General features: G+C 40.4%; 1 long non-coding RNA gene across 1 annotated transcript in view; it reads left to right on the top strand.

Moving 5' to 3' along the window:
- The first annotated feature begins 75 nt into the window (after positions 1–75).
- LOC123590683 overlaps positions 76–25,529 on the top strand; it is a 53,637-nt gene continuing 28,183 nt past the window's right edge. Inside the window, exons 1-2 of the long non-coding RNA XR_006708923.1 lie at positions 76–242; positions 8,434–8,485. This is a non-coding gene — a long non-coding RNA (uncharacterized LOC123590683). The remainder of the gene's footprint in view (positions 243–8,433; positions 8,486–25,529) is intronic.

Genomic DNA, 25,529 nt, shown 5'->3' on the forward strand with positions numbered 1-25,529 from the left:
CACCTTAATGACATTATTGGGAGGGCTTCGGGGACCGTTATGCAGATGTACTTCCTGGCGAAGTTGCTGCTTCAGGAGAAGTCATTACTTTTTGTGGGGCCCACAGGCACTGGAGAGGCTGCTCTTACAAACCGCTTCCTGCGACAGTTACCTCATGAAAAATATGTTATATGTCAAATTAACTTCACGGTGCAGACCTCAGCTAAGCAGACCCAGGACATCTCCCTAACGGAACTTGAAAGGTACCCAGAGTTTTAATTAAAATCAAGAATGTAATTGTGCTTAGTTTACTCCTCAGAGATTATCCACAAAATAATATGAAGCGCTCGCCTTCGGTTTCTGACAGAATAAATGAAACTTGATTTGTTCCCCCCTGTAATGTTTATTACCGGGGAAACTACATTTTAATTGTTGTTGACAAATATTCTGATTTATGGTGTGCATAAAATGGAACGCAGTCTAGATAGCATGTGTCGACTTAACTTTTTCTTTGCAAAATTTTGCTTCGGGAGGCTGTGCTAGCTGTCTGTCGTGGGTATTCTTTAGGCCAAAGCATATTAAAGTAAATCACCAGATTGGATCTTGACTAGTAAAAAGAACCATCTGTTAGGGAAAAATGTAAGCAGTGGGCGATAGAGGCAGTACTTGCCAACACAGGGAGGGCAAAAAGATCAACTGGAAGAATGGCAGTGTCCGGGGGATTCTATCCAGAAGCTGGTTAGCTTTCCAGCCTCCAAATCATGCATTTTTAATTCATCACATGGCAAAAAGACAAGTCAGACACTAATTGGCACCATAAAAGAAAATTTGCACCATACCAGGAACTGTTCAGTCAGGGGGACGTTGCGTCCCATTCCACATGGACCATTTTATATTCTGTTTAAAGTTTAGAACTAAAACCTGAGGATTCAGAGATGGCTAAAGAATCTATTTAAATGACAGATTCCATTCAGAATGCTAGTTCATTACCAGAAAAACATTTGGGGGTAAATATGCCCATGACCCTCTTCTAAACAAAGTAAGAATCTAGTAAATAATTGGCACGTATGGAGTGTCCATATATATATATATATATGGAATATATATATATATGGAATATATATATATGGAATATATATATGGAATATATATATATATATGGAATATATATATGGAATATATATATATATGGAATATATATATGGAATATATATATGGAATATATATATGGAATATATATATGGAATATATATATATGGAATATATATATATATGGAATATATATATGGAATATATATATGGAATATATATATGGAATATATATATGGAATATATATATGGAATATATATATGGAATATATATATGGAATATATATATATGGAATATATATATGGAATATATATATATGGAATATATATATGGAATATATATATGGAATATATATATGGAATATATATATGGAATATATATATGGAATATATATATGGAATATATATATAGGGAATCTATATATAGGGAATCTATATATAGGGAATATATATATAGGGAATATATATATAGGGAATATATATACATAGGGAATATATATATATATATATATACCAGTTATGTTATGTTATGTTATGTTATGTTATGTTGTTATGTTATACACACACACCTAAAATGTGTCAGGTGTTAATAACAAAGTATTTGCTATATCAATAATCAGTTGGTTCTGATAGTGGTCATTTTTTATATGTGTGTCCTTAAGGAAACTAGAATAAATGTTGATTAATTTTAATGTTATATGTTAAATATACATTAATATATTTGAGATCTATTAAGTTGAAGAATCTTGAGACTTGCGGTATTTCTTTCCACTGGTGACAATTAAGCCTCAGGAATACATAAAAGTATTGCCCTATTCTTCTAGGTCCTTGTCCCAGAAGAAGCAAAATGAATGTTAATGGAGGGTCTTCCTTGCCCTCAATATGGCTATGGGTGATTACAGACTTTGCATACTTTGCTTTCAAGATTTTTCTTATGGCTGCTTTCTCAAACTTTATATCCCAACACACTTTGCTTTTGCTGCATTTTTAGCTCAAAAAGCTCTTTCAAGCATAATTAAATCATTTAATGTTCCTGAGTGTTATTTCCCTCCTTAAGAAATGCAATTTCATGTCATTTCTTTAATTTGAACTCGTATTAGTTTTTCTGCCTTAGAATATACCTGTCTTTATGAAGCTCCTGCAGGTACATTTCCAACACCTGGGATTTTAAGAAGTTAACCCAATACTGCCCCACTGCAGATGGGCAGGGCCAGACCATTACTACCACCATGCACTTTCTTTGGGACATTTTGAAACTTAAACATCACTGTGGGGACTCAGCATTACATCTCAGCCAAGTTCTCCATCCCTGTCTCCTGGGGAGAGAACGAGGTGACAGTCAAGCCTTTCCTGAGGTGACATTTGCAGAGTTCAAATAGAAAGATGGATTTCCTCTTTTTCTTTAGCCTTGAAAATTTTCAAATCTTATGGGAAGTCTGGAGAAAAAGTTAGGGAACTTTGATCATAGAGGCATGAAAGAATGGTTGGGACTCGAGCCATGTGCAGAACCTGGAGGAGAATTTAGGAATAACTGCTCAATTTGGCAACCTTACCAAAACTGAAGTATCAAAAATAGTTGCTGTCTTAGTCAGCTCAGGCTGCCATAGCAAAATACCACAGACTGGGTAACTTGAACAACAGAAATTTATTTTCTCCCAGTTCGGGAGGCTAGATGTCCAAGATCAAGGTGTTGGCATATTTGATTTCTCCTGAGATTTCTCTCTTCACCTGCAGATGGCCACTTTTCACTGTGTCCTCACATGGCCTTTCCTCTGAGTGTGTGCGTCCATAATGCCTCTTCCTCTTCCCATAAGGACATCAGTCATATTGGATTAGGACCTACAAATATGACCTCACTTAACCTTCATTACCTTTTTGAACACTTTATCTCCAAATACAGTCACAGTCTAAGGTATGATGGGTTAGGACTTCAACATATGAATTTTAAGGGCACACAGTTAAGTCCATAACAACTGCAAATGCTCTAATGTGGTGAGAGCAGCCAGCGTGGGGGAAATTAATTCAATATGCCCAAGATGCAAAGCACCCCACTGGACAACATGAATAAAGCCCATCCTTAGGACTTGAAGTATTTTATTTCTGTGCCTGAAAGGGCTACATGAAAACCTATGGGATTCACAGCCCAAGACATTATCTTTAAGAAAGAGAAAGATTCAAGAAAAGAATAATCAAAGCTAAGTTACTGTTCGCAGGATGTTCCTGGCTAATCTAGCCTCAAATTCATTCTAAGCCCAGTATTAGAGCACCAGATACATCTTTTCACAGTGGCTCTAGACTGTGAGCTCCTCCAGGGCAGGGACTCTGTGTCACACATCCTTTGTGTCTCTCATGCCCAACGAAGGACCTGACACATTCAGGGGTTGGCGGGTGGGGAGTGGTGAGAGTTTCCTGAACGGAGGCAAAGACTTTGTTAGCAGAGCAAATGAGAGTGTGGAGAGGCTCAAGTCCTGCTGAATTCATTATATTAGGTAGAACTATCTGGTATTTCTCTCAAATTAGAGCTTTTTCTGCCAGAGTAGTATTTGAAATAGAATGCATGACAACTGTGAATAAAATAAAGAATTCACTTTAAAAGTCAATGTATTCATTCCTGGTGTTTACTCAGAAAATATCTGCAGAACATATTAAGGCATTTAAAGTTTCAGAGGGAATTAACAGTCCCTAAGGAATATCAGTGACCTCACGGAAACAATCTAAATATTTCCCCAAAAACTCTCGTCAAACTTTGGCACACTACTTCGTTTACATTTACATCTTTTCTTAGAGAAATAGATGGTATGTACCTTATTCTCCTCTGTATCTCTTTACAATTGTGCCAGATGGGAATTTCTACTAAACTTCTAATTTTACCCCTATTGGTTTTATTAAATATTAACCATTTAGTCAACTGACCCTCAGACAAATAATTGTTTCTTAGTAATGAGCATTGATTTTCACATATTAGCATGACAGTAAAGGGAACCTTAGATGTTTTAGGTGTACCATATTAACTTTTCAGTTGAAGACGTAGCTGGTAAGCATAATGTGGAGACTATGAGAGAATGAGACCCATCCTTTAGACTCCAAGTACTTTCTTAAAAGAATAACTAATATAAACCTGGGCTCTACTGTCCCAAGTTTCTCTTATTTCTCCTAAAAAGTAAAGGCAATTTCACACCTGTTCTCTTTTATCTCTACAATATCCCTCTCAGGAAAACCGATTGCTGTGCCTCTGTTTTGTGAATGGAAACGCTCACTCAGGAGGTATTCACAGCTTTCCTACAAGTCACGGTGTGCACAAAGCTGGGATCACACTCCGGGTCTTCATCAACTTCAGTGGCAGAACTGACTTTAACAGCTGAGAATGGAACCTTCTTGAAGGTGCCTATAATCCATAGAGCTCCTGGCATTTGCTGGGCACTCAGAGCAACACAACTTGATATGCAATAGATTTCAAATCACCTGAGCTTCAGCTAAAACTTCTCTACAGTGGTTTAAGACCACCTATAAGAAAAACCCTCCTATGAATATTGTTTTCATGATAAAAAAAATTATAAGGCAGAGCCACCTTTAGAAATGTGGAGAAGACAGCTGGGAAAAAGCATTAATAATCTCTGCCCTATAAAGAACAAAACAGTGACTACTATTTAAAAGATGAAAAGGACATTTACTCTTACTATAGACAAGTCATGTGTGGCCCACCACAGGACTCTCTAGGATCAGTGCCTTTTGTCGACTATCTCCAGATGAAGTTTAATTTAGAACCATGTTAACATAGAACTTTAGGGTTGTAAGAGGTCTTAAGGGGCATCTTATGCAGGATTCCATCCAGTGCTTGACTTTCTTCAATAATATCCCCCCAACTGATTGTCACTCACTCTTGGCTTAAACACTTGAAATGCAGTAAGGGGCCTCTTCTCCTTTGAACATCTCTGACTGATGAGGGACCTCCATAAGTTCCATCATCATGCAATGAACAGAAATGTCTAACTTCAACCTATTATTGCATTTCCAAGGTGGACTCCCAGAGAACTAATCTAATCCTTCCTCTATAACATGGTACTTTTATAGTTGGTGATACCTATCCTGTCTCATTTTCTCCCAGCTGAACAATCTCAGTTCCTCTAACCACCCTTAATAGGACATGGATTCAGTTTACCACCTCTCCTTGTGACCATGCCATTGAATGTATACATTTTTATTTTATTTTACTTTATTTAATTTTTTTAATATTAGAGGGAGAGAAACTGCAAGCAGGGGAGAGGGGCAGAGGAAGAAAGAGAGAATCTCAAGTAGGCTCCAAGCTCAGCACAGAACCAGACACAGGGCTCAATCCCATAAATGATCTGAGCCGAAATCAAGAGTCCGACACTCAACCCACTGAGCCACCCAGGCACCCCTGAATGTATACATTTAATATTTATTCATTTGACAGATACTTATTGAGTGCCTCAGGTGTGAAGCCAAGAACCTAAAGATCAAGTATATAGCTCTACTAACAGAATACAAAAAATGTGGTCAAGTCATTTGGTATCTTCTAGATGATTTCTTCCAGAATACCATTTCCCATTAAACTAGACACCATACTTCTATTAATATTACTGAAGACTGAAGTGGGGTTTTTTGTTTCTATTTTTGCTTGTTGTTGTTTTTTTAGCAAAGAATAACGGTGGTTATTGTGGTAATAGTCCCCAAATCTCTATGGCTTAACTTGTAATAGTTTGTAATAGTTGAGCACTTCTCAGGTGACATGAAGTCACAGATCAGGAGGCAAGGGCAGAGGAAGGGCTCTCCTCAACACAGTCCTTCATGGACCAAGGCTTTGGCACATTCCTAGGACCTCAGAGTACCCCACTACATCCAGCCCTAAGTCAAGGGAAAAGTGAAATTATGGAGAAGGCTTGGTGCTCTTAACTGCCTTTGCCCAGAAAAGTCACATGGATCATACCGTCCTGAATTTGTACAGTTCGTTTATTAGTTGATTTGTCAAATTTTTGTCCGATTTGATTCAGACCATTTATTTTGTTTTATTTTCAATCTTTATTCTGTCACAAGTTATATTTGCTATCACTTCCATATTCATGTCACTTTACCATCTGTACATTTCTTAAGAATATTGTTATGTCCTCATGAAAGGCATTAGCTGAAAAGGTAAATCACCTGGGGAAAAGGACTACAGCACACTATTAGAAACTCCCTTCCAAGGTAACAAAAATGAACTTTCTTTGTATTTAGTTATTGTTATTCTTCCAATTATGAAGTCATTTATATAGGTAGAAGATAGATGATAGATTGACTGATTGATACATGATAGACAGATAGATAGTTAGATAGATAGATAGATAGAGTCATCTTGCTAAAACACATCTTTTCCTTATTCCCTTGCCTGAAATTCATCATTCAGTTATTAAATAAACAATTGTTTTTAACCTTTACTGTGGGTCAGGTACCTTGATAAGATTTTGATCCATTTCTCCTTAATCCTCACAAGTACCTGTAAAATAGTTATGCTCATCTTACAGATAAAGAAACTGAAACTTAGGAAGATGAAGAAATTCCGCCAAACTAAGTAGTTTGGAGTCAGAATCTAAACTTTGATGTCTGTCTCCAGAGCCTGCTTTTGCATGTGCTTCATGACCTTTCATACCTCAGTGGGTCCTCTTCTCTGTTCTCCTTCCTCTTGGGCCATAGGCAGATGGGTTCAGGCAGGGAGAGATGGATAACCTCAACAGCACATATCTCAATTATTATCAGGGACCACTGTTATGTTATTATCACTCATGGTTTTCCCAAGATTCAGTGTCAAGCAAACCAAACCATGGGCTTCTCCATATCCAATAGACCTTTTGCTGGTCTTTTCTCAGGCATACTTTGGCTCTGTTGGCCACTCCTACTCTCTTGAAATACTTTCTTTCTTTCCTCAGCTCCAATGATACCTCACTCTCTTCTCCTTCCCTCCCTCTGGCCATTCCTTCTTTGTCTTCTCCTCTACTTAGCATTAAATGTTGCTATTCATTAAAATAGGAATCTATGCCCCCTCTTCTCATCCATGCCTATAGCTGCATCATCACGTATATACAGATAAATCCAAGTGTACATGTGACATTTTAGAATTTCCTCTGAGCTCCAGACCCAAATATCCAGCACTCCCTTGGCTCACCACACTCAACAGTCCAAAAGCAGACACGAGCTTCTCTGGCAAACATGGTTTTCTTCCAGGGGTCTCTTAGCTTGCTTACGAGTACTCCTATGCACACCAGAATCAGAGAATCACCTCTCTGCCCATCACCATCCTGTCATTATCTTTACATTCACTCATTCTATTTCTGCCACTTCTACCCCAATCCAGCCCTTCTGTGCTATCTCTTCTGAAATAGCCCACTGGCTAGTCTGCCTACATTCATTCTGGTCTCCTGACAACCCATACCCCCACTGCAACCAGAGTGATCTTGCCAAAACCTAAATCTATTCACATCTTCCTCTGCTTTAAACTCCTTGATGGGTCCCCATTGTTCCCTGATCCCTAGCCACATTGACCTTTTCTCAGCCCCACTTAGCTATTATGCTCCCTCCTGCCCCAGGACATTTGTATACATTGTTCCTTCTCTCCAAAGTACCCTTTCCCATGACAATTCCACCTGAAGAAATCATGCTTCTCCCTCACCTCAGTGCAAACACCACTTCCTAGGGAAAACCAGGTCGATTTCTCTTATATGCTCACACTTACATACCTTTCACCCTTCTTTTGTAACAGTTATCATGACTGTCATTTTATATTTATTCTGGTATTTCTTTGATTAATGTATGTCTTCCCCACTAGACTATAACGTTTTTAGGAGCAAAGGCCATATCTCCTTTTAACCCCTCGTATTGCCAGTGCCTAATAGAGTGCTTAGCACATTTCTGTGAAATAAATGAATGACCCAGCCCATTCTGTAATTCTAATTCTCATTTGATTCCCAGGAAACTGTCCTGATCTAATGAAAACTAAAATATCCACTTCATTATTAAATTATGGCTTCATGAGAATTCATTGTGGGTAGGCCAGAACCAAAATTTCACCTAACCACTAGACGCATATTCATTCGTGTGCATGAAATCTACCATATTACTTCACAGCGCATGATGAAATATAAACTCCAGTGCTGGAATGTTTTCCAATAGTGAGCTATTAATAATTTAACAAAATTAATTCAGAACACTTCACTCAACAGTGAAACAGAGATGAGGAGGAAATGATGCGTGTACCAGTCTTCTAAGGTTGAATTAAATACGGCAAGCAAGTAAAAGGGAAAAGCCGCCGACCCTTCTTTAGAATGAAAGTCCCCATTTACAATTTAACACAAATTTTATGTTTTTCTACAGATATTAAAGAACAAACATCAGAGACATAAATAAAAATCTCTGCTTTACACAGGTGAGTGACTTAACATGGTAATAGTCATTTGTCAGGCCTCAGAAAAGGAAAGAAAAATTGAAGGGATTTTTTTCTTCAGCATGAAGCAGTAATCAAGTCAAAGAAAAGCTTTCAGTAATTATTATTATTAGGAATAATCATTAGGACTAAAAAGTGAGGCAGACAATCCACAGAGCATAGAATTAGCTCCTACCCAGAGGGCCTCACAGTTTTCACTAGAACAGCAGAGAAAAGCAGGAGACATTTATTAGACAAACAGGTGAGCCACTAGTGGAGCAAAGTTTCCCAGTCAAAATCTTACTTTAAATAGGGAAGCCAGCTGATTTCTCTACCCCACCCACCAAGAGTTAAAGAGGAGAAAGATGGTGAGCAAGCTGCCAAAATCGTTATCCGAAGGAAGGAGAAAACAGATGTCCAGCAGTCAAAATGTAACTCGTCAATAAGAAGCATTGGTATGTAGACCAGTGGTCCCCAGACATTAGAGCATCACCATCACACGAAGGCTTGTTAAAATGCAATAACTGGAGAGCGCCTGGGTGGCTCAGTCAGTTAAGCATCTGACTCGTGGTTTCGGCTCGTGTCATGGTCTCACCGTTAGTGAGTTTGAGCCCTGCAATGGGCTCCATGCTGACAGCGCAGAGCCTGCTTGAGATTCTTTCTCTCCCTGTCCCTCTCTGCCCTTCCCCTGCTCACACTCACTCGCCCTCTCTCCTTCTCTCTTTCAAAATAAATAAGGAAACTTAAAAAAATAAAAGAATAAAATGCAATAACTGGGGCCCACCCCCCAGAAGTTCTGATTCGGTGAATCTAGGGCAGGCCCAGGAATTTGCATTTTAACACACGTTCACAGGTGATGCCGATGCTGCCGCTCTAAGGACCACCCTTCGAAAACCACCGTTTGAAAACCACCTACAAAACTTCTAATAATAATGAGTGCTTGCGCTGTGCTGAAGGTTTTGCATATGTCACCTCATCTCATCTTTATAACAACACTAGGAAAGGGGAAAAATATCCCCAACTTATAATAAGGAACTTGAGGCTGAGGCATGAGTTAACCGGCCAGCCCAGTGTGGAAAGTCTAATTCCAGAGGTCAGGACATGGGTAACACTGCTGGTGGGAAACACCGACCCAAGCAGGAGCCACAGGACAGCAGTAGAGAGGTTACAGAGATGCTGCTCTCTTATGTAAATGGGTTCTTCTCCCGGTACCCCCACTGCCCTCCAAAGAAGCCTGCATCCTAGAGGACAGCTCTGGAGTATAACAGACTATACGTGGGTGCCAGGGGTTACAAGCCTTCTCTATAGCTCAATTACTCATCTGTTTCATGGACCTAATAATTCCTCCCTCCACGGCTTGTAAGAATTAAATGAGATAATGTATGTAAAGCACTTAGTACCTGGGGCATCATACCAGCTCAGAAGCTGCTGGCTCTTTTATTATTATTGCTATTGTTGCTTCGTTATCATCAGCATTAATGTTGTCATCCTCAAGGGAAGAGCAATTATTTCAAAGGGAAAGTATAATGGCCTTGATAATCTTCAGTGATCAGTTCACAGTATTCCTCCTGTTAATCAAAAGCTTGGCAGTTTGGGTCACGTGGTTCTAATGGCACAGGTGCTCCTGACAGAATTAGCAAAAAAGGAAAGTAAAATAAAGCAGCATTTGGTGCCCTACTTTTCTCCAGTACGGTTTACATGTTCTCCTAATTAAATTTTTGAGTAAACTTCGTTCCACAGCCGTGCTGGGTTTACTCAGATGCACTATAGAATGATTCACAGCCTTGATAGAAACTTCTCCGCTCTCGGTGCCAAATGCCTTGCTGTAGGTGCAACATGAGAATTCATCTATTATTTTACCCTCGCTTAATTAATTCCACTGCCAGCTACCTGTTGATGATGGGGGTCTGTTGGCAATGCTGAACAAAGTCTTAAGTCAAAGAGTTTTAATAACATGTTTACTGCTGGGTGGTCTGCCACTTTTGATTAAACTTCATGAGGATTTATAACCATGTTTCCCCCCACATGTCTGTAACCTTTAAGGGATGTCTGATACAAAGCAAAGGTCATGGGTTCCAAAAGCCCTTCTTCTAATAAATATGTTAGACAGCTGATCCTGAACATGCAGTGGTTTCTCATCCTTTCTCCACCCCCCCCCCACTTGCTTTTTACAGCAATTCTCAACAAGGATAAAAATTAACGCGAAAAGAATTAATGGTTTAATTTTGCAAGAGCAAAGAGAGCGTTTACGATGTCTCACTGGGGAAAGGGGCTTCTGTCTTTGCTGATGACCCAAACGTGTCTGCCAAGGAGAAATATGGTGTCCAGTCTCCCATTGAACTGCCACAGGAATGGATTGGCCGTGGCTACTGGCTTGACAGGTGCAATAAATATTAATTAGTGTGCTTGGCTACAGAGGGAGTAATGATATACACTGCTCCTCTGAAGCGTTAAATTGTAGTGTTAGTCTTGATAATGCCTCATCTTCTCCATCACGGCAGGAAAACATTTTGAGTTACACGCGTCCCTATATAGGCAAAGGAATAAAGGTTTATCTGCTGTCAGGAATATTGCAGGTGCAAAAAGTGGGGGCTAAGACTGATGTGAGTCAGGCACCAGGTATTCCGTGTGTGTGTGTGTGTGTGTGTGTTTTAATCAGCATTTCATGCGGCACAAACCAATTTCTATAATGTTTGCTGCTGTTAAGGGATAAAGCTGAAACATTTTGCTATTGTCAAGATACTTGATTAGGTTGGGAATGGATTTGAAAACTCCTTGTCTGAAACAACTGCCACAAATATGCATTAAATATTGGAGGAACCGTGTTTATTAGATTACAGACGAGTTGGTATGTTTATGGGATGATCCCCAGTGTTTGTGAATAAATACCTAGAACAGCCTGGGAACTGGAGATGGCTGTATTTGGGAACTAAAGATAAAAATGCTCTTAAAATTCAGCTCTGATCAGAAACGAACAAATAAAACAAAAAAACAGGCGAGGAAGACACAAGATAAGCAAATTAACACTAGCACTGATTCTAGGCTTGCAACAAAACACGTTTTAGAAATGGGTATGTTTAGTTGTTTACACCTGAAGTTACAGCAACGCAACAGCATTTCACCAAGAAAAGAGGCTCTAATTAAATACTGATATTTTCCAAATCCTTAATTATAATGGCTTACAGTTCTGCCTAAGGGCTTCTCTAGGAGCTAATTTGCTGGAATATTACCATTTACACTTTTTCGTTTGTTGAAGATCTTGTTCCCTTGCGAATTGCCTTTTCTAAGTTTGTTGTAACTTCATTTGCCATTCTCTTTCTGGGAATGCTTCCTACCCCCTGTATAGGAAAAACTGGCAAGAAACTTGGCAAACAAAGTTTCCTTCTGGGTGGAATTCTTTCCCCCTCCTGCATGGCTTAAATGTGTTGATACCTGTTTTTGTAATGCAGCTGCAAAGCAATGGTTTTTGGCAACGGGAATGCACGTGTGTTTCTTATTCTCTCCTGGAGTCCTGGGTTCTAGCAGCATATCCTCAAGCAAGCATTTCTGGAGCCACAGGGGGCACAGGGAAGCAGCATCCAATGGGCACTGAAATATTAACTAATGATGAATTGCCCCCAGTCAGCAGACACCTGGGAACTGGCACTGGACCATTTTTGCAAAATATGCCTGCTGGGCAATCTCCCAGGACACAGCTCCAATCAGTGGGACATACCTTCCCCAACTCCCTCCTCTCCTGCAACATTTCCACCCGCTTTCCTAGAGAATAACAGAGTCCATCTCCTCACCGCCTCCCTGCCCCCCACCCAGGTCCTTGGAAAAGGTTTGACTACCCCCTGGAGGTGACTCCACAATTAATAGTCCTCGATATTTCCTGTCTACCAGACCCTTAAACACAAGGGGCCATTGTATATGTAGGCGCCTGATGATGGAACAGGAACTAATATGTGATTAATCACCTCTTGTCCCCAGCATGGAGTCAGATCTCTAGAACCTTTTCCTTGGCAGGATGGACCAAGAGGTGAACAAGGAGGCCCATGGGATAAGAGCAAGGCATATTCTCTAGCCTTGCTCGTGTAAAAATGTGTTCCTCTACAATCCCCAGGACTACAAGATTCTGCCTAGCTATTATGAAACAATTTGTGGAAATGGGCAGGTTTCTAACTGTCATCAAAATACAGATAATTAATGAGATACTTGAAGAAGATTAGAATGTGGATGCTATGGCCCCATTATTAAACACTGCCTTACTGGCATATGTGTACTTCTGCTTTGAAAAATTTCAAAGTTCAATGCCCTCAACAAAAATCAAGGTATTTCCAAAGGCAAAGCAGGTGATAGTATTCAAACTCATACTGAGCCCATGAAAATGAAAAGCCCACAAACTGAATTTTGAGAAAAGTATATCAAAAATTAAATAAGCTTTGCTTCATGGAGCTCCAGAAATTCTTTAAAACTCTTTAATGTATAAGACGCCAGATCTGCTATAGTCCTGGGCTACAACCTGATGGTTGGAATCACCAGCCTTCCCCTAGGCATGGTTAAGAGACTCAAAAAGAAAAACATCTAGTTAGATCAATTATGCTTTCACCCATAAGAAGAGAAAAGTCCCTGTTGAAACCTCTAAAAATATATCTTAAATGCACGTCTAAGTAAGGGGGATTTAAAATAAAAATGCTAATGGAATTTGGGGGCACCTGGGTGGCTCTGTGGGTTAATGTCAGACTCTTGATTTTCAGCTCAGATCATGTCTCACAGGTTCATGAGATCAAGCCCCATATCAGGCTGAGCACTGACAGCTGTTTGTGATTTTCTCTCTCCCTCTCTCTCTGCCCCCAACCCCCCCTTCTTGCATAATCTCTCTCTCTCTCTCTCTCTCTCTCTCTCTCTCTCTCTCTCTCAATAAATAAACATTTAAAAAATGCTGATGGAATTTGGAAACTGACATACCTGGGCTTAAATAGGGAGTCACCAGGAAATGTGAAATCTTGGGTAGGTCACTTGAGCCTCGATTTCCTCATCTGTAAATGGAGTATAGTGGTACTTTTCTCAAAAGGCTATTAGGATCCAATAAGATTATATTTTGTAATGTTTGGAATCTAATAAATAGATGGTATACATAGTAACTACATGATAGTAATTACCACAATTATTGCTATTAAATTTCAAAACCTTCACAATGATCCATAAGGCCCTACTTCATCAGATTCCTCTCCAAGTCATATGATGTGGTAGGCAGAATTACAGGGGGAGAGAAGACCCCACACCCAAATCCCCAAGACTGTGAATCTGTCACGCCTGTGAATATGTTCCAGTGAATAGGTTTAAGGGGCTAATCAATTGACTTTAAAATGGGGAGAGTATCATGGATTACCCAGGTAGGTCCAATAAAAAGCGCATGAGCCCTTAAAGCAAAGGCCAGCAAGGCAGTCAGATTGAAAATCTGAGAAGGACTTCATCTGCTGTTGCCAGCTTAAAAATATAAAGAGCCACATGGATAGTGTGAAAAAGAAGTTCCAAGCACCAGTGAGGACCCTGAGCCTCAGATGAGAACTAGCTTGACCGCCATTTCGATTTCAGCCTTGACAGACTCTAGGCAGAGAATTCAGTTGTGCCCAGACTTCTGACCCACAGAAACTGTGAGATAATAAACGGATGCTCGGGGCGCCTGGGTGGCGCAGTCGGTTAAGCGTCCGACTTCAGCCAGGTCACCATCTCCCGGTCCGGGAGTTCGAGCCCCGCGTCGGGCTCTGGGCTGATGGCTCAGAGCCTGGAGCCTGTTTCCGATTCTGTGTCTCCCTCTCTCTCTGCCCCTCCCCCGTTCGTGCTCTGTCTCTCTCTGTCCCAAAAATGAATAAACGTTGAAAAAAAAAAAATAAATAAACGGATGCTGTTTTAGGCTCCTTAATTTGTGGTGATTTGTTATGATAGCAATAGAAAACCACTGTAGCCATCTACCCCTAACCTAAAGAGACATTTTGAACATGCCATGCTCTTTCTACCTCAGGGCCTTTGTACAAGCTGCTCCCTCTGCCATTGATTTCTTTCCCCAACTTTCCACTCTACTAACACTATTCATCCTTTTGGTGTTGGCTGAAATCTGACCTTCTCCCAGAAGTAGTCCTTGGATTTCTTATCCAAAGTGGGTCCAGAGGCACCTGAATGGCTCAGTCAGTTAATCATCTTTCTCTTGTTTTTGGCTCAGGTCATGAACTCATGGTTCATGAGATCGAGGCCCACATCGAGCTCTGTGCTGACAGCTTGGAGTCTGCTTGGGGTTCTCTCTCTCCTTCTCTCTCTGCCCCTCCCCCACTCATATTCTCCCTCTCTCTCTCTCTCGCTCTTTCAAAATAACTTTAAAAAATAAAAAATAAAGTGTGTCCCCTCCCCACCACCATTTACACTTTCTTTCAAGACCCTGTTGATCTCTTACCAAGTCTGTCAGAATTTGTAATTATCTCATTTGTCTATGCTCTTGTTTATTTTCCCTCCTTAACTGTAAATGCAGCACATACCATGAGTCAATAAATAGTTGCCGAGTGAACATGGATTACTGCTTTACCTCACTAAATCCTTATGAAACATCAGGTGAGGAAGACACTATTAGTATCTCATTTTACAGATGATGAACCTAAAAAGTAAAGAGATTGAGTAACATTCTCAGGATCACACAGCCCCTAAGTGATCGAGCCCGTGAATGACCCCATGGCTCGCGTTCTCAATCTCTGAGTTTTCATGCCCCTCTGATGGGAGTTCTACAGGTAGGAAAATATCAACATCACAGTTGATAATGTCAACAGACGTTATTCCCCTGAATTCAGACATTTGGAGCACTGTAAGTAGAACAGACACTTAAATTCAAAACTTTGCCTCCTGACGCAAAAATTGAGGCATGGTCTCTGTATTAGTATCCAATGGTGTCCAAAACAAAGTGGGTGGCTTCAAGCAGCAGAAATCTATTATGTCACAGTTCCAGAGGCTGCAAGTCTGAAATCAGTGTCTTCAGGGCCACATTCCCTCTCAAACTTGTAGAGGAGAACCCTTCCTTGTCTTTCCTTAAATTCTGGTGGTTTCCTGCAACCCTTGGTGTTCTTTGACTTACAGATGCATGCCTCCAGTCTCAACCACCATCATCACATGACATGCCGCCTCTGAGTGTCTGTGTCCAAATCTCCTCTTTTTATAAGGACGCCAGTCATTTGGATCAAAGGCCCACCTACTCCAGTTTGACCTCCTCTTTACTTAACTAATTACACCTGCAATGCCCTAGTTCCTAATAAGGTCACATTCTCAGGTACCAGGGTTAGGATTCCAACACGAATATGGTGGGGGCACAATTCAACCCCTGACAATCTCGAAACTACAACATGTGATTTTGATTGGTTATCAGATGAGGGATGTTCTGCATGCCTGTGTCGGCCCTGCTCCTCTCTGCTCTTGCAGGGTTTCTCATCGCCCGGGGAGACCACAGCAGCTGAGGTCAGAGGCTGCTGCTGCTGCCATGGTGGCTGCAACAGGAGGGAGCAATTAGGGGAAAGGCTTGTTTGTGAAAGCCAGGCTCTGTCTCCTCATTACTGTCTCTCTCACTCCGCGCCTCATCTCTGCTCTCTGCCCAGGCTCTCGGGTAGTCATTTATGGAAAAGCACGTGACGGGCGTGTGTAACTGTGAAAGTGTGATCACTGCCTCGGACATTTGATTTGGCAAATGACATTTTTACAAAAGCACTTGCGGAAGTCTGGTGGACTCCTTTCTTGACGGTTCTAACTGGGGACAAAAATAGAAACATGGACAGCAACCGCCAAAATTAATGGAGCCAGATTATTTAACACTGAAACACCCGCTCCTGACTCTGCAGCCAGTCACAACTCATGTATGTTTTATTATACTAGCAAGAAACCACAGCACAGCTTGAAGTGTGAGTTTGAGGTCACTGAACACGGGGAATTCTCCAACTGTTTCGCAGCTACCACAGAGTATGTGTGCGGAGCCTGCATATTTGTGGGGGATGGGGGGGGGCGCAGAAATCTATGTTTTAAAATTAGCCAGTTGAAATTTTCCAGTAATAGAAAAATGCAAGATGAAACTCACGAATTTATGCTTCAGGGCATCTACTACATATTGGGACTGGAACAAAGGACCTCTGGCTTTTAGTGAAATATGTGTTCTGTTCCTTGAGCTGCTTGTTCCCACTCATCTCAGGCTTGCTGCTAGCCCATGGCTACCAGAAGGCAAGCAGTAAGAATAAAACATTCTAATACCTGAACTGTGTTGCTTTTTATGGAGTCCTGGCATTCTAGTTCAAGTGTTCCAAGATAACAGTTAGATATTTTAAGCTGGTATGGCTTGGGCACTAGCAAAGAGAACAGAGCCTGCCCTTTGCTGTACAGGGAAATGCGTTAACACTGTAGTGCCTGGATCTTGCAGGAGGGCTGAGGAATCCAGGGAAAGAAACAAGGTGTCCACGGTAACAAAGGAGCATTCTGGGGACATAGGGGCATGGTTGTTTATCAGTTGATCAATTGTTATCAGTGTGAAGGTAGAGAACAACATCCTACAAATTTATACCTCAAAGCTCACCTTGAATGTAATAACCTGTAGATGCAATTTACCAAAATCCCTATGAGTAGGGATTTTCTTTGGGGTAAGATGTGAATTCTCCTAGCTGTCCCGTGCTATAGCTCCCCAAGGTCCTATGAAACCTCTGATCTGTGGCATTGTTTTACGGGGACCATACCCAACCATGTGAGGAGTGTCTCAACTGAGGCCGAGGATAGGTCACTAAATAATTAGCCCCTCACTCACTAAAGGAGGAGTTTTCCCAGCTATTTCCAACACAAGATGCAGCATGTTTACAGGAAGCACTACTTTAACAGGAAACAAATATATTCAGAGACATTCATACAAACAGATTTTCTGCTCAATAGATGATGCTCACTCAGAACTCAGCCCCAGGTGTCCCCTAGGTAATTTCCCATCACACCCTGTGATGCAGCTGTCACAGGTCAGAACGGAATAATGGTTAATTCCTGTAGTGAGGATAGAACACTTGGAAAATCCATAAATCGTCTCTGTTTAGCTTAGAGGAAACAAAATGATAGCCTTGAGAGCAATCCATATTCTTGAATTAGCTGTCAATAATTAAAACTCAAATATCACATTTAAATAAAACTTGAATTTTCAGATTGGCTTTAAAAATTGGGTGATCTGGCCATCCTGGGCCTGCCTTCCCCCCATGACGATAGTCAAAGTAAGGAGCGGCTGGCCAATTCACCACAATCCCCACCTACTTGACTGATTTCTGTCACCTGTCTGACCTCTATGGGCATTTCAATTTCTGACCCTTGATTTTGTCTATTGCCAAGGCCAATTTCTTTCTGTAAGGAAAAGCCTCTGTATTGATTAAAAGTTTTCAGGACATTAACCTGTATTTTCTTAGCCTTGGTCACTGCATGTGAAATTCAATACTCAAACTATCCCCAAACATCTTCAATTGCTATTCAAGTCAGATGCACTTACTTAAACAAGCAATTAGCCTTGGCATAAAAGGCTGAAAAGAAATGAAGTTCACGAATCTGCTACTTGTTCTTCCCTAGATGATGCCATTAGTCATTGTCCAAGTGTTGATGTATAGCAAATGTGCCAATTCTAGTACCAAGGAGATTGGAGATAGGAATGTCTAATGTTTCAGAAAGCTCAAAGGAGCAGAGGGTAGGGTTGGCTAAGAAATGGTAAATTTTCTAAATGTCTACTATGCATACAATGCTCTACCAGGCAGGCTATGGGCTTGGGGGAAGGTGTAGAGATTGAGAGAATGGACCCAAAAATAATTTAGGGTATACAGTTGACCCATGAACAATGTAGAGATTAGGGGTGTTGACCCCTTGTGCAGTTGAAAATCCACATATAACTTTTGACTCCCTCAAAGCTTAATTACTAATAGCCTACTGTTGATTGGAAGCCTTACAGATAACATAAACAGTAGATTAACACATATTTGTATGTTTCATGTGTTATATACTGTATTCTTACAATAAAGGAAGCTAGAGAAAAGAAAATCTTAAGGAAGAGAAAATACATTTATAGTACTATACTGTATTTGCCAAAAAAAATCTACATACAAGTGGATCTGCATAGTTCAAACCCATGTTCAAAGGTCAACTGAATATGAGCAGAAATATATATAGCATATATATGTCATATATATACGACATACTTGCCATTGGTTGTGAAATCAATAACTGGTACTTAATGTACAAGCATAATTTAAATATTTTGTAGCTTATATTTTACTTATTTTTTTATTCTTCTTTAATGTTTATTTATTTTTGAGAAGAGAGAGACAGAGACAGAGACAGAGCATGAGTAGGGAGGATCAGGGAGAGAGGGGAACACAGAATCCTAAGCAGGCTTCAGGCTCCGAGCTATCAGCACAGAGCCCGATGCAGGCTCGAACTCACAAGCCATGACATCATGAGCTGAGCTGAAGTTGGATGCCTAACCAACTGAACCACCCAGGCGCCCCTGTAGCTTGAATTTTAAATAGGAAAGACAAATTCACTGTGTTATCTGAAGTCTCTTTATAGGGGCACCTAGATGACTGAATCAGATAACTGTCCCAGTCTTGATTTCAGCTTAGGTTATGATCTCACGGTTCCTGAGATCGAGCCTTGCATCTGGCTCTGAGCTGACAGTGTGGAGCCTGCTTGGGATTCTTATTCCTCTCTCTATCTATCTCTCTTGCCTCTCCCCCACTCACACGAGCACTCTAAATAAGTAGATAGATAAACTAAAAAAAAAAAAAAATACTAACATCTTTACAGAAGATTCATAGACTATCAGAAATATGCACAAACACGCTGAAAAAAATTCAAAAGTCTTTAGTCATTTTCACCTCTCTGCATGGAAACAACCACCAGTGTTGCTTGTAGAGTATTCTCTATGAAATTTGATTCAAGTTTGCCAAAAGGGAAAAGATGGCTGAATTAAAAGTCCATGCGTACTTTACCACTGTTTACGGTGACGGGGAAAGGAAGACTGTGTAGATGTTCCTCACGGGCTCCCGTTCCCCTTCTTTTCTCCAAAGCCCTATACTTCCCCTACCCTGGAAGCATCCTCCCCAAATCCAAGATCCAGCACATGTCCCCCACCTTGGAAGTCACAAGACATGAACTGGAGCTGAACTGACGGACTGCTTCTCCTCTTAAACAAGAGGCTTATCCAAATGTCAGGCTTAAAAGAAAGAAACTTAAAAACAAACACTAATTTTCAAGCACTTATAGAGTAAGCCTTTTCTTTCACAGCTTAAGCAAGGACTTGACTGAAACAGATATTCTTGCTAAATCTGAAAGGATGGCAAAAAAAAAAAAAACATTTTGACTCAGTCGTTTTGTAAAAGATTGGGGAGGGATGAGTTACTGTAAAATTATATAAAATAAATAAATACTTATTGAGTACCCACTGTGTGCTAGGTTATGTGCTAGATACTGCAGTTTTTAAAAATGTGGCCCCTGACATAAAGGACCCAGTCCAACTGAAGTCAGACATAATAAATGCTAAAATAACAATACATACAATATGGAAGTATTTCAGAAGAAAACATACTGGATGTATTAACTAGCTATTGCTACATAACAAAGCACCCCCAAACTTATACCCAAAACACCAACAATTGATAATTGCTCATATGTCTAAGGGTCAGCTGAATGATTCTGCTGATCTTAGCTGGGCTCAATTACATATCTGTGGCCAGATGTTGGATGTTTAGTCCAGGATAGCCTTGGTTGCATCAACCTGGGCTGACTTTGTTCTATTCCACACTACTCTCCTTTTCCAGTAGGATTCTGTGGATGTGTCCTCAGGAAAAAATTCAGAGGATCAAGGGGTAAAGAAAGCAGAAATTGCCCCATGCTATATGTAAACCTTTGCTTGAATCAAGTTTGCTACTTTCCCATTTGCAAAAGCAAGCCACAATGAACAAGCCCAGTATCGGTTTGGGAAGAAACCATTAACTAACAGAACAAAGGACATAGACACAGGGATGCCATTTAATTTGGGTCATTGATGCAATCACCCTACCATAGTGGAGAAAGAAGAAAGAGTATGTGCGATGGTTTTCATATGATGAATAGAATTTAACAAATTATGGACAGGGAAAGAGATTCCAGGAGTAAGAACAGAAGCACAGTCTCTCCACTATAAAGGAGAGACTGGAAGAAAGAACAGAACCAGGATCTAGGAGACCAGTTAGGAGCTATTGCAGTTGTACAATTAATTGATAATAATAATAATAATAATAATAAGGACTCGAGCTAGGGTGGCAGCAGCAGGGAAGGCAAGAGGGGGAGGGATTCAGAGGCATCATGAGAGCAGAATCTATAAGAATGAATGGATGTCAGAGTGGGAAGAGAGAAGAATCAAATATGAGCTACAGTATGTTGAGAACCTGAGTTGATGACAATGATAGTACAGGTCATGAAACGGAACAGGCTTAGGTGCAAAGAGACAGGACAGGTTCTGGTTTTGGCACGTTGGTTTAGAGGTATCTGCTATAATAGTGAGATCTAGCAATCTGCCATATAAAGAAGAAAATTTCCAAAGATTAATGAACACTGCTTAGGGCAGTTGTGGTAAATTGGAAAGAGCCATGAATATGGAGCTAGAACTGCTGGGGTCCCAGCTCTTCCCCTTATTAACTGTGTAAAAATATGAGGATAAAGCAGAGAAGAAAATGGCGACACAGGGGGTTACCAATTGTTCATTTACTGATATGTTCTGAATCCTTTGCTTTGCTTTAGTGCAGCCTCTTCCCTCAGCCTACATCACCTGTTCATTTTTAAAAACCAGTCATGCCTACAAAATTCTAGGGGAAATAAAAAAGATCTGTGCATTCAGAGGGACATGCATTTCACCTACAGGTTTCAGAAACCATTTGGGATTTTTTTAATATCAATGAGCTCTGTTCAGATAAGCGACTGCTGTATTTTTTTTTTCTTTAAGCCTTTAAGTTACTGTAATTTTAAAAATAACTTCAGCTGTTTTGCATTTATATTAAGACTTATTTTTGCATTATTATTTCATCAGGAAAAACTTGACTCAAATAACTTTTAAATATGATTTCAAAAAGGTTACTGAGTTTGTAAATGTGATTAGATTGGATTTGGATGCTAAAAAGTATTCCAGAGAAACATATGTATGATTTTATGTTGAAAGTGTATAGAAAAGCAGAGAGCCATTATACCAAAACTGACTCCACAGACCACCTTTATAAGCATATCTATTACAAAAAAAAAAATTGAGGTTAACTCTGGAGTGAAGAGAGCACAGAATTACTGAGGAGTCTTTGGAATAACCACATTTAGTCAGGCCAAACACACTCCTGGACAGGACTGAATCTGAGGTGGGTTTAGGGGAGCAGAGGACAAGAAAGAGAAAACAATGCAGAAGAGATGGCAAGGGAAATGGCCTATTATGTGCTGTATGACCGGCAAGCATTTGCTATTGGAATGAAGAGTTGAGTTGAAGGCAGAATCCCAAGGCCACTGAAAGCCCCTGAACCTACACATGAAGATCAAACTCATTAGACCTTGGCCTTTACAGCCTTTCTAGACTTGCGCCTTTCTTCTCTGAGTTTCTCTCTCCCTACAGTGAGATGACTCCACCTCGCTATCCTGCCAGCCTACCATACTTCAGAACTGGGGTTGGCATCCACCTATGGTAGGGAGTGTGGCTCTCACTGGTGGCTATGTGTAGTGTCACCTGTGCAGCTTTGTCAGTCCTGCTATTTGTTTTTAATATATCTGTCCTCCCTCTCCAAAAGACAGAGGACAGATATATTAAATTCCTTGGCATTACAGTCTAAATTTAATGCAAGTTTGTGGAGACAATGGTGAAGAAGATCAACATTTATTTTGAGGGTGATTTTAATGAATCTGATAATGATTGGCACCTCCCTACGAAAACACGATACATAGGTCACAAAGAGAGACATGCGCTTCTCCTCCTTGTGGCAGATTAACGACTTTTTGAAAGCCGCCATCTTCGAGAGGCTGTGAGTAGGACCACAGGGAGAGACTGTGTAAGAATAAAAGTCAGTGATTCTCTCCCAGTCTTCCAGCATCTCTCAGAAAGGCTTGCTAGGTCTGTAACTCAATTACATTTACTGTGAGGCCGTGCTCTAAAAAAAGAGGATGGTAGGCTTCTGTTGTTCTCCCTTTTAAAGGGGAGAGCATGAGAATAGCCGTTTGAGCAGAGCAAAACAGCCCAAGCCTGGTTGCCAAATAGTCTGTGTGTAGGTGCCTGCTGTTTATAGTCATTAGGTACACATGCCACAATGGTGAGTATAAGGACAGCCCTTCTCACTGGAAGGAGGATGTGGTCAAGCATCCCCAGAGCCACCCTCAGCTTCAACGATTCACTAGAAGGACTCACAGAACTCAGAAAAACTGTTATACCCACTGTATGGTTAACCACAGTGAAAGGATACAGATTAAAATCAAGAGAGACCAAACACAAACTTCTAGTTGTCCTCTCCCAGTGGAGTTACACAGACAGCAGCGAATTCTCCCAGAGCCAATATGTGACAACACATAGGGTATTGCCAACCAGGGAAGTGCACCAAGCTTTAGAGTTTAGGGTTTTACTGGGAGTCACATAGTCATGGAGTATGAAGCTGACCCTCATTACCCAGCCTCCAGGACCACCAGAGCTCAAACTGACATCACATGGTCCAAGGCCCCCTCCATAAATCATATTGGTGTAGTTCAAGGCCACAGGTAAACAAAGACACTCTTGTCAAGTAGGATATACCAAAGTCTTAGAGGTTATCTCTCAGGAGCCAGTCAAGGGCCAGACCTTTCTCTGGAATGTGCAGGGTTTGAACATCCCAAACCTGCTGAGTCAAACCTTTACACACCGAAGAGAAGCAACTCAGGATATACTTGCAAGGTCATTCACTGGAAAATTCCCGCTTGTCTTTCCATGAGGGGAAGGGAGCTATGCTCTGGGGGTCCCCACTTTCTTTACTCTTATGGAGGAGGCCAAAACTGAAGTCCAACCATACATACATTTCAGTTCACAATTTGATGTCTGTAAAGCACAATACTTTGCAATCCCACATGTAATAGAAGAGCATAATGTATATGCCAAAAAACAAGAATGAAAACGCAAGTCTTTCAGCATTTTCTGGGCTAATTAACCTTCTGCTAAACATTTTGAAAAGTCAAGAAATAATCTTCAGCCTGGAAACAGTCTTTGGTTTTCAGTATTTTCTTTCCTTCTTCCATACATGTGGCTATCAGATTTTTTTTTTTTTTGAGAGAAAGAGAGAGAAGAGAGAGTAGGGGAAGGGCAGAGGGAGAGGGAAAGGGAGAGAGAATCACAAACAGGGTCCGTGCTGTCAGCATGGAGCCTGATGCGAGGCTACATCTCATGATTGAGATCTAGACCTGAGCCAAAATCAAGAGTATGATACTTAACCAACTGAGCCACCTAGGCGTCCCCATCCCCAGATTTTTATTTTAATGTATGTGCCATAGAAATATCTAGTGTTGAACTTTTGGGAGGCCTCAAATGCAAGTAAAAACATCTTAATACAATTCTTCTAAGGAGAGACCAATATACATAAGACAATTCACTCCCTCAGATTATACGCTGGTCTGTGAAATCTGTGAGTTTTTTAAATATAAAACTCTGAAAACCTTTATCCATTTTTTCCTGCTTACTTTAAAGTGCTTACAAATTAGGTCTGTGCTCTTTGATCCAGGTTGATTTATTTGCATTTGTATTTAATACTTTCACCAAAGGGCAATGGCAGCTTCTAGATATGCTAAGAATCCTACCTTTTAATGGGTTGAGAGGAAAATAATCTACAACATTCAGAGAACTGAACAAAGATTGGAAGTTTGCTTTGAACCTGGGACTCTCCTACACTTTACCCAAGCCCACGCCAAATTTGTACAGGTGCACACCACATGAACAGATGAACAAATGTGATTATAAGAGCTCTTAGGATGCACCTGAGCCTATAATGCATTTCTCCCAAAGTGGACTTGTGCATCTGTTATAAACTTGAAGTATTTGTTTACTTGCCAACAAAAAGCTACTTAAATTGCTGAGCATGTACCCTATTAGGTCTTACCATTTTAAAAAGAAGAAAAAAGAAAAAGGACAAGATGAGATGACATGACAGGAGTGTCACAATGTGCTCAATGTCTTTCAGGGACTACAGAGCTCAACAGAAGAGGCACAAGATTTGAGGTGTCCTAACTTTCAGAATATTGTAGTGATATATCACCATCCTTTTGTTCTGAGAATGCATTGTCATGTAAGGAGAATGTTGAATTGTAAAGGTTATTTAATGTGGCTTTTGTAATAAGGTTTGTTTTGCTTTCAACACACACACACACACACACACACACACACACATATTTGGAAAATAAATATGGGAAAGATGTTCCCTACTCCAGATCCTGGATATTATCAAAGATATTCTCTTCGTATGGTCCTTCTGCTCCTTCTCCGTAATACCCATGTCCCAGATTCTTACTTCTCCACCCATTTTGCAGTCTCCCACACCTGTTTTTCTCTACACTCCTCCAATTTTTCATTCACTGAACAAATGGCTTTTAGTTCCCTCTCAATCAGTCCCTGCCCCCATGGAGCTTAAACTCAAGTGGGGCAAAACAGATCATTAACATAATGTATATGCAAATTAAGTACGTTAGAAGGTGCTGAGTGCTACAGAGAAAAATAAAACAAGGTGAAGGGGATGAGAAAGAGCCAGAGGACTGAACAAAAAAACTTTTCCCTGTTCTTTCTGTTTTCCTTTGTGCTTCTTAGCTGTACTGACTCGGCTTGATTTGTTGCTGGAAGAAAGCAATCCTTTTCCTTTCTTCCTTGCCTTCCCACTGGTGTGTACATTGCACCAATAAAAGTGATAAATTTATCATATTATTTCTTTTAATCCTCAAAACAACCTATTTGAAGAAAATTAGCCCTCAGAAAATGTGAATAACTTAGTGAATGTCAGGTAGCTACTTAGTAACAGAA

This window comes from Leopardus geoffroyi, chromosome B4 (assembly GCF_018350155.1).
Source record: "Leopardus geoffroyi isolate Oge1 chromosome B4, O.geoffroyi_Oge1_pat1.0, whole genome shotgun sequence".
NCBI lineage: Eukaryota > Metazoa > Chordata > Mammalia > Carnivora > Felidae > Leopardus > Leopardus geoffroyi.